Source organism: Monodelphis domestica, chromosome 1 (genome assembly GCF_027887165.1).
Source record: "Monodelphis domestica isolate mMonDom1 chromosome 1, mMonDom1.pri, whole genome shotgun sequence".
Taxonomy (NCBI): domain Eukaryota; kingdom Metazoa; phylum Chordata; class Mammalia; order Didelphimorphia; family Didelphidae; genus Monodelphis; species Monodelphis domestica.
The window spans coordinates 451628807-451639584 of NC_077227.1; the positions used below are offsets into that span (position 1 = coordinate 451628807).

Sequence of the window (10778 nt, forward strand, 5' to 3'; positions counted from 1 at the left end):
TTGAGAGGATTCTGGGAAATACGAATATTTGAATAAAGATGGGAAAAGTCTAAAAAACAAAGGTAGTGCTATATAAATACTAGCTATTAATACATCTCAACTATCATTATTTCATCTATAAAATGAGAATAATGATACTGGCAGAGAATGACCAGAGCTTAGAGGTAAGGATACATTTGAGACCTCTATGTATCCCTCAAGCATTATAGGATATGCACAACAGGAATAGATATATATACACCAGGAGAATAATAAATAACCTCACAGGATTATTGTTGGGGAAGTTGGCATAATTTAAAGCATACTGGAAATGTGAATGATTACTGTTATCCCTCAAAAGATTACTGTTATCCTTCCTACTCTGAGAATGTATAACCCAGAAAGGGACTAGTCATTCTGTGCAAAATAGTAGGGCTGAGCCATTAACTTTTACTAGATGAGGGAACTGGGATAAATACTATATCTTTTTGTGGCCACTCTTTCTTCATCTGTAGTATAGGGAGAAGAGAATAGTAAGCTTTTATTAAGTGTCTTCTATGTGCTAGGCACTGGACTATTGCAAATATTTCATTTGACCCTCACAAAAACCTCAGAAGTTTATCCTACTTGTCTTATTCTGCCTTACAAAATAGTTGGGAGGAAAATGCTTTTGTAAGCCTAAGGCATAATACAAATTTGACTTATTTTTGTTATCATTAGTATTATTTCTTAGTTTTTGCTTCCCTAAGTAGACTGGAGGTAAGTTTTGTGATAGGGATATGTGTCTTTTTCATAGAGAGTGCTGGAGCCAGCTCGAACCAGCTCCAGAATGCTGATTGTTAAAGTTTCAGTGTAAATACTTTGTACTTTGGAAATGAACAAATACCACAAATCAGAAACTGATTTGTTGTTTTGTTGATTTCTAGCCTTAAGAAAGTTTTGGGGGAAATGTTAATAATACAGATTAAAGTTTTAAATGTTCTGAGAATATTTGAAGAGGTAGTTGTTCAACATTTACCACAACACCCCTGATTCTTCTGTATTATTCATAGTGGAGAACAGCGACAGACACATAATAGGAGAATGACAAATGACAGTTGATTGAATTTCTGGTCCTCTTCTGCTGAATTCCAGATCTTGAGCTGGATTTGACATAGGGGATAAAAAGGAAAAAACCAGTGCTCTACTAGGGGCTCCAACCATGAAAACCAAGATGGTAGGATAGACATCTGCAAAAGAATAGTCAGATTTTGTCTCTGACAGGCTAGTGAGATGTTGGTTAACAGGAACCAAGGATGATACTGAGGTTCTGAGTTTTTGAAATGGTGAGGTAGAGAGTCTCAGAGTATTCTCTCATCACCAAGTAACTGTGAGTGACTGCTCAGCTGAGGGGATCAGCCTTTGATGCTTTCAACATCACAGCAGCTCTTCATCCCTAGAAGGAAGGTTCAGGTTAGTCAGCCAGGGCAAATAGCTCAAGGGAAATTTCATTTTCCCTTTGTTGGTTATACTCCTTTCATCTGCTGTGAATACACACACTTCCATCTATACAATTTGGAGTAAATGAAACCTTCGGTCTCTCAGCCCTATCATACTGGCTTGGGTCTTGAATTGATAGGACATTGTCTACCCTTTAAAGGCAATGGCCTTGCATGATAGTATAAAATAGACTTCATGGCAGTCCTCCCATCAGTAAAAACAAACAAAACAAAACTTTGAAGTGTCCCTAGTCATAAAGTGATCTGCACTGGGGGAAAGTAAATGAGTAGGGAGAGAGATCTTTCCAATGGCATCGCACAGTTGCTGCTGTGGGTGCCCAGATTGCACTTATGCATGCCTTGAGAGGCCTATGCCTGGGGCAGAAGTTATTAGCCTAGCAGGCAACAATTATTTATTAAAGTCTTACTGTGTGTCAGGCACTGGGCAAAGGACGGGGGGATACAAAGTCAATTTAATGACTCCCATTTTTATTTGAATTTGACACCTCTGTTTTATAGCACTGAAAAGTTAAGTGACTCGTCTAGGGTCCCAAAGCTACAGTCTATTGTGAAATGTTATTGTTTAGTCATTTTTCAGTCATGTCCAATAATTTGTGACACTATTTGGAGTTTTCTTGACAAAGATACTAGTGATTTGTTATTTGGTTTTCCAGCTCATTTTGCAGATGAGGAACTGAGGCAAATAGTGCTGAGTGACTTGTCTAGGATTCCATAGTAAGTTTTTGAGACCAGATTTGAACTTAGGAAGGTGAATCCTTCTGACTTCAGGCCCAGCACTCTGCCCACTCTACCCACCTTACTCTTTGTGCTATGGGACCCTGTAGCTATTAGGCCAGTTCTCCATCCAGGATGCTATTGCTTCCGCTAGTGTAAACAAGCGGCATCATATTACCAATGAAATCTCACATATAAGAAGTAATATAAAGGATATGGGTCTGAAAAGGGGGTGAATTTCACATGCTTTGGGAAGAAGGTCTAATAGATGGAGAGACCAGAGGTTGTTCTGGTAACTATGCAATAATAAAGGATGAAGAGGGAAACCTCCAAATGTTTGGTAGCAACTTTCTGGAGAACTTGGAGAAAGATGTGGACCAGTATCTCCAAAGATGGGAAAGAGTGATGGGATTGTGATCTCTAGCAGTTCTTGAATTATTATCCAGGCAGCTGACAAAGTCTGTAATCTAGAAGATTAGGTACATGAGACCATGGATGGATGGAATGTCAAAGTGAACTTGATCTTGAGGGCTAGTGATGTTTGCCCTCTAGCTTCTTTTATACTTCCTGCTTGCTGGGTGTGGGTGACCTGATTCCCCAGGTATATGCAAGAAGTTATAGTGATTAGTTACTGAGTGACTGAAGGTGTGGCTTGATTCTTGTCATGGTGCATGTAAGAGAACTCAAATTATAGGGAGGTTTTTACATCTCCTGTTCGATCTTTGAATCAAGTCAAGATCAGGGTTGTACTGTGTATCCCATACAGATATATTCACAGGGTGAGAGAGTGTGGATCTGGATGTTGAGGAAGGAGCTATTACTGCTCTTCAAAACCAAGGGCTGGAAAAGTGATAGTCAATTGTCTCCTGTTATTTGAGAAAAACTAAGGCAGTGGTACCAAACTCAAATACAATAATAATCATGTACATGGGGATCCCTTCAGGTCATATATTGATTTAGAAAATCACAGATTAATATCATCCATGTTTCATTATGGTTTTTTTTATCTTGTTAACTATTTCCCAAATACATTTTAATCTGGTTTAGATTACAGTAGAAAATATTGTAGGCTATAAGTAACCCATGGGCCATGTATTTGGCAACTCTGGTCTAAGAATTTTGAGGATCTGGTAGTTCTGAAACAATGACTTAAGGATGGATAAGACTGTAGAAATGCTGTTTACAAAGGCATGTGGGGTTCATTTTGGAAACACTAGTCAGATACCTTATTCTCAAGATACTATATGATTTTTCACATATCTCAAGAAAGACATTAAATTCATGAAACTATAGAAAGCTTTACCAAATAAATAACTTCTCTAAAGATCTATTAAGTAATGGTTACCCACCATTCATATAATGATTTAAGATTTATTATTCCGTTGTGTATAATACTTTGTGACCCCATGGACTATAGCATGCTTTAAGATTTAGAAAAAATTTTACATATATATTATCATACTTACAATGACACTGAGGGAAATGCTATTATGATTCCCATTTTACATGGGAACATTGAGGCTGATAGAAGTCATATTTTCAGTCACACAGATGGAAAGTGTTTGAAGCAAGGTTTAAAGTCAAGTCTTCTCAACTCCCAAGTCCAGCTCTATCCATTGTTCTGGTACGCTGAAAAAAAGGAATGAGCAGTAGAAAAATAGGAACCTCTTACCACTTTCAATTTCTTTTTCCTTCCTTCCTTCCTTCCTTCTTTCCTTCCTTCCTTCCTTCCTTCCTTCCTTCCTTCCTTCCTTCCTTCCTTCCTTCCTTCCTTCCTTCCTTCCTTCCTTCCTTCCTTCCTTCCTTTCTTCCTTCCTTCTCTCTCTGTCTCTCTCTCTCTCTCTCTGTCTCTCTGTCTCTGTCTCTGTCTCTGTCTCTGTCTCTCTCTCTCTCTCTCTCTCTCTCTGTTTCTCTCTCTCTCTCTCTCTCTCTCTCTCTCTCTCTCTCTCTCTCTCTCTCTCTCTCTCTCTCTCTCTCTCTCTCTCTCTCCCTTTAACCTGTATTTCCCAAATCACTTAATTTGGAGGAACTTTTGTCTGTCTCTTTCCTGTTGAACCCAGAGCGTGAAGATCATATATAATTCACCCTCCGTGAGGGCTCCATGAACAGAATCAAGAAGGAGGGTTACCTTTCTCCTTACCCTTTAACCTTCTTTTTAGGGCTCTTGGCTTGAAGTGTTTGGGTTTCTATTTTTCATTTGTCCTTCAGTCAGAATACCAGCAGACTGAACCAGGGGTTTGAACCATGGCAGCCATGGAGTCTTGGTGCCAAGATTTCAAGTGGAAATTCTGTTGCCAGGTTCTACAATTAAGAGAGGATGTCCTGCATACTCTGGGACAATATCTGGAAAGGGGTTTGGGGTATGTGTGGTGGAATTTGGGGGTGGGCTTTAGAGGAACCAAGTTAAGCTATTTGCCAAATCCCTTCTCCTCTCTAAAGACTGAGCTGGTGGTTGGGGTGGGGATGGTTGAAGGATTATGCTTCCTACAGAATGTGTAGTAATTTTATATATTTGTGATCATACTTTTTCAAGTAAATATTCCTTTGTAACAGTTAATTTGAATAAGGGTGTGGGTATCCCTCCGCCTCTTCCCCATTTCCATTATTGAGGGAACAGCATAAATAGGGGTTAGAGCCATTTGCAGACAGCCTAGACATCCCTCAGTTCCCTTACAACTATGGGAGAACCCCAGGAAAGGCTGAAATGTATCATACCTGGGCTTCGGGCAATGGGGCCAAAGTACCCATTCCATTATCACTAATTAATAACACGTTTATATTAAGCTATAAGTTTGCAAATCCATTTATATATATTATCTCATTAGAAATAGTTCATTAAAAGAACAGGCAAACTCTTACCCTTCTGTCTTAGACTATACCAAGTATAAGTTCCAAGGCAGAAGAGTGGTAAGGGCTAGACATTTGGAATCAAGTCATTTGCCTTGGGTCACACAGCTAGAAAGTGTCAGGCAAGATTGAAGCCAGGACCCCCATTTCCAGATGTGCATCTCTCCAATGAACCATCTTGTTGCCACACAAAATATCAAATTTTGAGTTTTTGCCCAGAAGTGTGACCATTGGTTAGTTTGGAACCTAGTTGACCATATATTGAGTGGGCTATCATCAAACTATCAGCCCTGGTTAATCCCCAGGGCTAAGATAGTGTCATAGCAGGCACCTCACTTCCAGCCTGGGTGCCAATATCTTTTGTCATCCTGTGAGTTTGAACTGCTGTTTAGGATTTTCCCACAGTGAGTGAAATGTTTTCATTTCAGTCCCTGGTGAATTCCTTGGATCCAACAGAAATGTTGTTGCTTCTGTGAACCTTCCCTGAACTCCAATAGCCAAATGTGAGTGGCGTTCTCTGTCACCTGGCTACTGCTCAGAGCCCGGCCACCTATCCCGTGGAGCTAGGAAACCAAGACAAAAGAGGACTTCTGATGGCAGCCAAGGGTATTTTCTTCCCTTATGCACACACGTGTGATGGGAAATTGGGAGAACATTTTGTTTTGTAGGAATTTTAGCTCATGTTTCCTTTGGTGAAAAGGCAAGGTCCTTTGAAGGGTTCCTATGCCTGGTTACTGGCTCTCGGATCTCATCCCTGGCTCCATTTAGAATCAATTCCCATTGTAGCTGAAGAAATAGGAAGACGGTTCCAAACAGCAGCTGAATAATTCCAAGGCATCTGCAGAGATTTCCTCAGGAGTCACTGTTTACCAACACAGTTAAACCCAGCCTTCCCCTCCTACTGTATGGAACACAATCTTATCTACTTAACTTCAGTCGATTAAGCCATAAGCGGTTGGAAAAGGGTAAACAGACATTAATAACAAAACTATAAATGAGTCATTGGAGTGAGCTGGGATATTGTGTCAAGTTTTTTGCCTTGAAAGGGGGAGGAGGGGGGAAAAAGTTCGCACCTTCCTGACACTGCAGGAAAACACTGCAACATTACAACTTTTCAACCATATCTAAAAGGCCAATTTAAGTTTATTCCCATTCGCGGTTTATGGCCATGGTTCAGCAGGTGTAAACTAGTAATAGCTCTAGTCCGGCCCTGGAAAGCTGCCAGGACCAGATGTGTTCAGTCAAATGACTAATTGAAAACCTTAAACAAAATCAGCAGCTCGGCTATTTTGCCTGCATAATAAAGCAGCTCTGATAAAGGCAGTGGAAAAAAAACCACCCCTCTCATCATCAATGCCATTAACAATCATGAGTAAAGATGAAAACAACGCATGGTTTATTCTGCAAATGAAGGCATATAACGAGATGGCATCCCAGGAGCCCATTACCCATTTTAATAATACATCAAGGAGCCTGAGCAAACAGTTTGTATGTGAAAGCCAAACACAGCAAAGTATTTACAGTTACCGCATACAGAGACAACTCCCAGTACTATGAATTTAACAAATTTATAAAGGTACATAACATGATAGCTATTAGTGAAAATTAAAAGAAAGCCATTATGGGCTTACAGCCTTGCTTTGGCTTGTCAGTCAAATAATGGCACCGCCCCAATATCAACTTTCGAATCCCACAAATTTCCTTTTTTCCCCCCCTTCTCCAAGAGAGCTGCCTGAGTTCGGCTCAAATTATGTGCATGAATAATAAAATACAATCTAATTAAAAACTGTAGTTAAATATGCAAAAATTAATGATAATGAGATTGGGCAATGCCTCTGAGTATAGGCACTTTATGAATTACTCACAAGTGTTAGTTGGCTTTGACCTAAACAGAAGATAATGGAAGCAACTTTGAAAAGCCTTAGCCATAGCTTCTTACTTGCTTTGTGCTTCCTGCCAGGGTGGGGAGCTCCTTCCTACAGTTAATAGGAAGTGAAGTATTTAGAACTTCATCTGGATTCTCTCACATCCAGGATAATCTCTGCAAGTAGCCTTAGAGAGCGGAATACAGTCCTGTTCTAAAGGGTGAGCTGGAGAGGGTCCTCTTCTTACATAGAAAGGATTCACACCCACTGGACTTATTCCCTTTTCATCACAAGCACTGAGATAGACCAAATGAATTTGGGGGCAACCTCGAATTCTGAGACTAGAACTCAGTCAGAAGGGTCTAGCCCCTAACCTACTCATGGGAAAATGGGGTAGGATATTGTCATTACCTATCTAAAATCCATTAATTTCAGAAATTTTAGAGCATGCAGTGAATCATTTGGAGAAATTCTGGTATGTTCTCTGGCATCTTTTCTAGTTTAATATTGACTTTGAAGGCAGGGAACAAATAAGGTTCTGGAAAAGAGCTGTTTTAATTGATTGTTGCAAAAACAGCTGAATGCCTATATCAAAATTCAGGACAGTGACCAGAACCAGGACTTGTCTCTTCCCCTTCTCCTCTCATTCTCCGCTCTCCTCTGTGTACAAATTCATATTGCAGTGTGTTGTATAGGAAAGAATTTCAAATATGTGGGATCTAGTTTTAAATTCTGTCTCTGCTACTTACGACTTATGTGACCATAGTTAAAGCTTGGTAAATTGCCTGGTCCTTGGTTTCCCCGTTTGCAAAATGAAGATACTTATACTAGATGACCTCTAATGTCCCTTTTTGTTCTAAATGCTTTATTATGGCCTTGAAAGTCTTTTTGAGGTTGTCTTTTGTAGGATGCTATGTTTTCCTCATCCTTCATTTAGAGAGAAAATTTGTCTTCATATTGAGCTTTTGGGTATATGTTCAGTTTACCTGAAACCACATTGTACATTAGGAACAGAACTCAGAAAGCTATGCACTCAAGACTTGACATTGTTTTGGAGAGACCTAAATCTATGCATTTTCTAATTTTCATAGTTCCTGGATCCTCACTGCATTCTGCGTTTTGGTATTCCTTCCTTGCCGATGGTTCTGCCTTGCAGAGTTGATGACACGCTGAAAGGTATTGGCCTTGAAGAGAGAAAAATGATCCTGAAGTATTAAACAATTTCAGAACTGCTCAAAATAATTTACCTTTTGGCTTTTTATCTGTTGAAACAGAATATGGCATGCCGAAAAGTAAGCGTTTCATCAGAAAGATATTTCTTATTCATGCAGTATCTATGGAAAATTGTTCTCTCAGCATATTGTTGAATACAGTGGTGTCATCTTGAAGCTGCTGTGCCCACAATGCCTATTTCATGTGAAGTCAATAATCATTTAAGCTAATTAATGCATTTCTCACAATTCTATAGGCCTAGCAGATTCATCCGCAATTCATAGTAGCAATAGTTCTGTTCTCAGCAGGGTGTTAATTTGTTTCACTTCCAAATGACCCTTGGAAAGAGCATGAATTTTGAGTAATGTTTCATCCAGCTTGTGTGTGTGTGTTTGTGTGAGCATGTGTGTGTGACAGAGACAGAGAGAAAAAGAGATAGAGACAAACTGCAATAGAGATGGAGACAATAGATAAAGAGTTTGCATTACAAGTACCTTCTCAATTCTTTCCTCAACTTTGCTCCACCTCCACAATTGTTATCCAAGGCTAACTATGGAATTGAAGCTACTAGAATGTCCAGACTTTGATGTGTACATTACTGTCCTCTGGGTACATGTATAACCAGCTACCAAACTTGCACCTAGTAAGAAAACACCAGGTTTCTTTTGATTGTGGCAATAATAATGTAAGAAAACAGAATATTACTGTACTTCTTCTGATGGATATTTAATGTCCAAGATGTGAATGTTGCCTAGAGCAATGTAGATCTGTAGATTACCACCCATCTATACTTGCCCAGAGTACATGATTCTGTCCATACCTTCCCTATTAATCCACTACAATATGCTGGAGGTTTCTCATTTTCTTGACATTTTATGGATACCAATGAACTATGTGAACCTTTCATTGGTGATCTCTTAATATCACTACATGATGGGTCTTTTTTTTCTTTTGGTCATTTTTTAAAATGACATCTTCTACACTGACTCTCAACTATAATTCCTCATTCTTAATGTGTGGCAGCCTCTTCACAAATACCATGTATCTTTCTACTGCCTTTTGAGTAAGAATTTTTTTATTAAAAATAATTTTTTTAACCCTTACCTTCCATCTTAGGACCAATTCTATTTATTGGTTCCAAAGCAGAAGAGTGATAAGAGCTAGGCAATAGGGATTAAGTGACTTGCCCAGGGTCACACAGCTAGGAAGTGTCTGAGGTTGTATTTGAATCCAGAACCTCCTGTCTCTGGGCCTGGCTCTCAATCCACTGAGCCACCCAGATGGTCCCCTCTTTGGGTAAGTTTCAATGTCAGTTCTTTGGAATGACTCAAAGCAATACAATGTCACCAGAAATAACCAATTAATCTATATTTAGTATTTTTTATTTTTTTATTTTAAAAATTTTAAAATATATTTTTAATTTTTTAATTTATTTTTTATTAATTATTAATTATTAATTTTATTTATGAATTAATTTTTAAATATTTTATTATATTTAAGTACCTACTATGTGTCAAGCGCTTCATTAGGTGCTAGGCATATAAATTCAGTGAGTAAAACAATCCCTACTCCCCATGAGCTTCCATTTCAATGAGAGAGGCAGCAAGTACAGAAGAATATGTGTTTTTACCTATATTAAAACTGTTTTAAAAAGTATTTTTGACAGATAGTTTCCAATATTTGCTTACATCACCATCTCTCTATCAACTTCAATCAATGTGAATAATCTCTTAGGTTTCCCACTGGAGAGAAACTGGGGATCATGCTACCTAAAGTTAATGCCATTTTATTTTCCTCTAAAACACACTGGGATAACCTGTAAGTTATTCCTACTTACCTGTCTCGTCAAGTCAATATGACCTTCTATTTATTCATTTAGAGAAGAGTTAGTACCCCCAAAGCACACAAAACCCATAGTCACCTGTCGTCACCATGGAAACACCATTGTTTGCTTACAATCTTCTTCATTGCTTGAGAGAGACCTCTGACCGCCAGATGCAGAACTGAACTGAATGTTGCTGGTTTATCAGGGAGCACAACTACTGAATTTTAAGAAAGTCCCAATATTTGTTTGCAAGCACTAAAGAAAATCATTTTAATGGAGAAAACTTGTTCCTTTTAAGAGTGAGAGAGAGCAGGCCTAGGGCATGTTTTACATGTCTATCTCCTAAATGATTTCTAGGAGCTTCGCTGATTGCTATTGAGAATATTAATATATGTAAAGTGCTTTGCAAACCTTAAAGCATGATATTAATGTCCACTATTATTATTTTAAGAGCTATGAGTGATGGTAATGATTACATTTTGAGAACAGAATACTTTTTGGAAATGATTTTAGTGGGTCATATCATTGATTAAACTGAACCAATTCTCGCTGCTATTGCTAGAAACATGAAGATTTCCTTAAGGATATGTTTGCATGATGCTCCACCAACAACCAAATGCCAAATACCAAATGCTAATCATCTAATCAGTTACTTTATTTAAAAAATATTTATTGCAGATCCAGTTGTGTGTACAGAAAGTGAAATATGACATGGCTCAAGGAATTCATGGCTTAGGAGTCATATAATGCCAAAAATGTACTAGGTTTGATATTTTCATGGAAATGACTGTATGGACTTGGTTTGTTATTACGTAAATATAACTCAAGTCAGATGCT

At 38.5% G+C, this 10778-nt stretch overlaps 1 long non-coding RNA gene across 1 annotated transcript; it reads right to left on the reverse strand.

Moving 5' to 3' along the window:
* Window positions 1–680: 680 nt before the first annotated feature.
* LOC103094273 (uncharacterized) lies at window positions 681–10034 on the reverse strand. Its single transcript, XR_458276.2, has 3 exons — window positions 9954–10034; window positions 3659–3821; window positions 681–1121 (listed from the first exon to the last, which is right to left on the reverse strand). It is a non-coding gene; the product is annotated as an uncharacterized LOC103094273 (long non-coding RNA).
* Between the last annotated feature and the right edge of the window lie 744 nt (window positions 10035–10778).